We start from the raw sequence: 6000 nt of genomic DNA on the forward strand, positions 1-6000 counted from the left end.
GAGGGTAATCATTTGGGAGGAGGAAGGGAGGGAAAAGGTACAGGGAATAAGAAGCATAATTGGTAGGTATAAAATAGACAAGGGGAGGTTAAGAATAGTGTAGGAAATGGAGAAGCTGAAGAACTTTTATGCACAACCCATGGACATGAACTAAGGGGAGGAATTTCCAGAGGGAATGGGGGATACCTAGTGAAGGGGGACAAAAGAAGAAAAATTGGGCCAACTGTAATAGCATAATCAATAAATATATTTTAAAAAAAGAATTATGTAATAGAATCCTGTTGTTTTTGTATTTGTAGAAGGCAGATGACTCACATCTGGGGAAGAGATTGTATTACATGTGATAGGAAATTAAAATAATGTGAATACTCTGAACAGATTGAGATAGAATCCTTAACTCTTAAAAGTACAGTAATATAGTACCTGATGCTCTTTCATAAAGGGATTAAGACATTTCTGGAGCTGCCAGTGGAATGAACCCTTAGTGAAATACTGCCTCTGTGATTTTCTCACATTATTTGAATACTCTTTCCCCAAATCAGACAAATCCTGCAGTATATATCCAAGACACCATTAGGGACTGGGCAAGGCTGTTTTGTCAAAAATACTTGGAAAAGGTTGTAAAAATAATTTTAAAATTATTAAGATCTTAATTAATATGCACATTTCTTCACTATTTAAAAGCATTCCAAAGAGAAACTGAATTTTGAATAAGGATGTTTCTGAGTATATACATGATCTGATTTTGGGACTTTAATATAAGAAGACATTTATCCTTGTCTCAGGGAGAGGAACCAGTGGTTCTCATCCATGGTGCTTCAGGTGGTCCTATGCCTGGGCATCATAGCTGTGGCTTTTCCCACCACACCCTTCCTCGCAGCCCATGGGAGAATGCTGACTCAAGGACTCGAGGCTTCTACTTATTGCTGAGGAAGCAAAAGGAGGGAAAGGGAACTGTCTCGTCTGGTCTGTGCTGCGGGGGAACAGGAAATGGCTGCAGCCTTTCTTCTCAGCTTTGCTTTCTGTTTCAAGACTGTAGTCTGTATTTTTGAGTCATACAAAACACTGATTCGTAAAATGTTTCACATGACTCAAAGAACAGTAAAAAACAAGTGTATTTGCATGGGTAAGAAGGGTAGAATTTTTGGTAAAATTTTAAAACTTCATGCGTTAAAATTTAGAACACAGAAGAAGAAACTGTCAAGTCTGTTACCTTGTTGAATAGTTTAACCCTGTTTTTAATGCCGTCTGTACTATTCTTCACCGAACATTTGCTGCCATTTGTATGTATTTGAGCCAGAGCAGTGGGTTGTACAAAACAATTTCAACATCACCATAAACTTCAGAGAAATCTTTTTGCTAACAACAAAGGCAGCTCTGTGCATGGCCTTAAGTTGTCCGCCTGGAAAATGACTGTCATCGACAACTGCCAAGTCAATGTGGATGTTAATGTTAATTTTTCCAGTTGGGAAACAACATGCCTATTGTTAGGGGATACAAACATGTAAGTGATTAGCAATGAGCAACTTTATGAACTAATCAACAGAAGCTTGGTTCAGTAAGGAGTGAGAAAATTGTGCAGTCATTTATCATTAGGTTTACTACCTCTACGACTCAGAAGCTGGAAGAGAGGGGAAAATAGATCTGGCTGATATTATTTCAGGGCTAGTTAGAAAGAGAGTAATGCACAAAAGGATCTTACCTGGAAAGATGTGTCCTGCATGTGAACATTAGAGAAGCTATGTGTGTAAGGTATGAAGCTGCATTGAATTTATTTGTATGCTTTTTAATAGGGTAAGTAAAATATCTATGTATATGGAACATTTCAGTATACATGGCTTGCCAGTATGAACCAAAGGTTACATTAAATGTAATGTATTACTTATTTATTTTTATTGTTGTTCAAGTACAGTTATCTCCATTTTCCCGCCACCACTTTCCCCTGCCCTTAATCCTTCCCCCTTTGGCTTTGTCCATGGGTCTTTTATACACATTCCTTGATGACCCTTACCCTTCTTTCCCTTGTTACTTCTCTTCCCTCTCCCCTCTGGTTACTGTCAGATTGTTCTTTATTTCAATGTCTCTTATTATATTTTGCTTGCTTGTTTGTTTTGTTGATTATGTTCCACTTATACGTGAGATCATGTTGTATTTATCTTTCGCCACCTGGCTTACTTCACTTAGCATAATGCTATCCAGGTCTATCCATGCTGTCCTGAAGGGTAGGAGCTCCTTTCTTTCTGCTGTGTAGTATTCCATTGTGTAAATGTACTATAATTTTTTGATCCATTCATTTACTGATGGGCACATAGGTTGCTTCCAGCACTTGGCTATTGTAAATTGTGCTGCTATGAACACTGGGGTGCATAGGTTCTTTTGAATTGGTGTTTCGGGATTCTTAGGATATAATCCCAGCAGTGGAATTGCTGGGTCAAAAGGCAGTTTCATTTTTAGTTTTCTGAGGAAATTCCATACTGTTTTCCACAGTGGTTGCACCAGTCTGCATTCCCACTGACAATGCACTAGGGTTCCCTTTTCTTTACAGCCTTGCCAACATTTGTTGTTTGTTGATTTGTTTATGATGGCCATTCTGACCAGTGTGAAGTGGTGGTATCTCATAGTGGTTTTAATTTGCATCTCTCTGATGGCTAGTGATGCTGAGCATCCTTTCATATATCTCTAGGCCCTCTTTATGTCCTCCTTGGAGAAGTGTCTGTTCAGGTCCTTTGCACATTTTTTAAATTGGATTGTTTGTTTTCCAGGAGTGGAGTCGTGTATTCTTTATCTATTTTGGATATCAAACCTTTGTCTGAGGTATCATTGGCAAATATATCTTTCCATATGGGTGGCCCCCTTTTCATTTTGTTGATGTTTTCTTTAGCTGTGCAGAAGCTTTTTATTTTGATGAGATCCCATTTGTTTATTCTTTCCTTTATGTCCCTTGCTCTAGGGGACATTTTGATGAAAATATTGCTGTGTGGCAGATCTGAGATTTTCCTGTCTACATTTTCCTTTAGGACTTTTATGGTATCACACTTATATTTAAGTGTTTTGTCCATCTTGAGTTTATTTTTGTGTATCGTGTAAATTGGGGATTGAGTTTCACTATTTTGCATGTAGCTGTCCAGATCTCCCAACACCATTTGTTGAAGAGGCTATTTTTACTCCATTTTATGTTGTTACCTGCTTTGTCAAATATTAATTGACCATAGAGACATAGGTTTATTTCTGGGCTCTCTATTCTGTTCCATTGATATGTGTCTGTTCTTATGCCAGTACCAGACTGTTTTGATTACAGTCTGCCTTGCAGTATAGTTTGATATGACATACTGTGATCTCTCCTACTTCGTTCTTCTTTCTCAAAATTACTGAGGCTATTCAGGATCATTTATGGTTTCATATACATTTTTGAAATGTTTGTTCTATATCTGTGAAATATATCATTGGTATTTTAATAGGGATTGCATTAAATCTATAGATTGCTTTGGGCAGTATAGACATTTTGGTGACGTTTTGGACATTCTTTGGGTGTTCTTCTGTCCATGGACTTCTAGTCCAAGAACATGGTATATGCTTCTATTTATTTGTGTCTTCTCTAATTTCTTTCTTTAATGTTGTATAGTTTTCTGAGTATAGGTCTTTTACCTTTTTGGTTAGGTTTATTCTTAGGTACTTTGTTTGTCTTGTTGCTATAGCAAATGGGATATTTTCCTGATTTCTGTTTTTGATATTTCATTGTTGGTATTTCATTTCTGATATTTCATACAAAAATGCCTTTGATTTCTGAATGTTGATTTTTGTATCCTGCTGCTTTGCCGAATTCACTTATTAGGTCAAGTAGTTTCTTGGTGTAGTCTATAGGGTATTCTATATACACTGTCATGTCATCTGCAAACAATGACAGTTTTATTTCCTTTTTTCCAGTTTGGATGCCCTTTATTTCTTTTTCTTGTCTGATCACTGTGGCTAGGACTTCTAATACTATGTTGAACAGCAGTGGTGAAAGTGGATATCATTGTCTTGTTCTTGATCTTAGTGGGAAAGCTTTTAGTTTTTTTCCCATTGAGTATGATGTTAGCTGTAGGTTTTTTTATATATGGCCTTTATTATGTTGAGGTATGCTTCCTCTATTCCCACTTTACTGAGTGTTTTTATTAAAAATGGGTACTGTACCTTATCAAATGCTTTTTCTGCATCTATTGATAATGATTGTGGAATTTTTGTCTTTCCTTCTGTTTATGTGATGTATTATGTTATTTTTGTCTTTATTCCTGTTTATGTGATTTGTAAATATTGTACCATCCTTGCATACCTGTGATGAATCCCAGTTGATCATGGTGTATGATCTTTTAAAGGTATTGCCAGATGTAGTTATTATTATTGCTTCAGTTTCACTAGCTGTTATCAGTCTATTCAGGCTTTCTGCTTTTTCTTGATTCAGATTTGTATTACATGTATTTTTCTAGAAATTTGTCCATCTCACCCAGGTTTTCAAATTTGACATTAAGTTGTTTGTAGTAATTTCTTACAATCCTTTGTGTTTTTATGGTATCAGTTGCAATTTCTGATTTTATTTATTTAGATCCTCTCCCCCCCCCCCTTTTTTTTTGATGGGTCTGATTGTGTAACTCCCAGGCCCAAGGCTCCCTGGAAAATAGAAACTATACATAGAAGACTATGTATGAAATAACTTGGGGTAAATGGAATCCGAGGGTTCTGGCGAGGAATCAATTAGGAAAACTTGAGAATGCCTAGAGCCCCATTTAATTTATATTTCATTAAATGTGAGAATGATTACTGTGAAGCTTCTTAAAACTTATTATTTTTTAGTAATGTTTTTCCTTTATTTCCCATCATGACTAGCAGTAGTAACCTTTAGAAAATGTAAGAATGATTGGTGCTTATTCCAGTGATAGAGGAAAAGGGAAGAAGCCTCTTTTCTTTCTGCTATTTGATGAGGTGAACAGAAACTCTAGTCTGAGGCAACAGTAGGCAGCCATCAGGACAATCCCTGCCCCTGGGAATTTATACCAGATAAGTGCCTTAGATCTTCCTAGGGGAAGCAGGGAAGGCTAGAGTAGGACGACACGAAACCCCTGTAGGACATCAGTGACAGTGCTGCTCCCTTATTCCCATCCCTCCATCCCACTGCCTCTTTCCTTTCTCTAGCCTGTATTCTAAATCAGCACATTCTGCATTCTAAACAGTAGCCATAGTTGCTACTTCTCTCCTCATTCCAGGCCCCTTCCCTTCCCTGAAGCTTGAATTGACGTATTTGGAAAGATGTCAGGGATCAACCCAGCTAGTAGATCTAGTCCAGTAAGAGTTAAATTAGTGGAGGGAGACTTTTACCTATACCTGAGGAGTCTTCAAATGCTGAAGAATGTGCAGAGTCCAGAGGTGAGTCTGGAAAGCCAGAGCGGTATGTAAACATATTGCTAAAACTGAGGGCTCCAGAAATAGGTCTCAAATTATCACGGATTCAAGGGTTAGGGAAAGAGAAAAGAGAAGCAGTTTTTGAGTAAGAGGGGAGTGGGCCAAGAATCAGCATTTTGGTTTAACAGCAACAGAGTAATGGGATGTTGCAAGTGTTTACAAGGGCCAGGCAGGAGGCAAAGCTCCTGTTGCCCATCAGGGTGGGGACAGAGTAAATAAGAGAAAGAGATGTATTTTTGACATCTCAAGTTGAGACCCATAATACATTTCTCCATAGAAAAATAATACATATTAGGTTAGTTAGATTTCTAAGCTAGCCTACTAAAATAGAATTATAGGAACTCATAGGGAACGTGAAATATAATACAGGCTCTGTCATGAAAAAAAATCATCTTGGTAAAAATAATGGGTCTTTAAATGAACTTTTAAATTAGATTCCATTGATAGGTGGGGAAATAATTGAGGGAAATAACTGGGGAAAATTGGAATTAAAGAAAAGTTAGCCAAATTTGGGGATCTTATCATGGCTTACAGATACTCATAAAAAGATAATTTAGTCTTAAT

This window comes from Artibeus jamaicensis, unplaced genomic scaffold (genome assembly GCF_021234435.1).
Source record: "Artibeus jamaicensis isolate MK-2021 breed Jamaican fruit bat unplaced genomic scaffold, CSHL_Jam_final scaffold_1031, whole genome shotgun sequence".
Taxonomy (NCBI): Eukaryota; Metazoa; Chordata; class Mammalia; order Chiroptera; family Phyllostomidae; genus Artibeus; species Artibeus jamaicensis.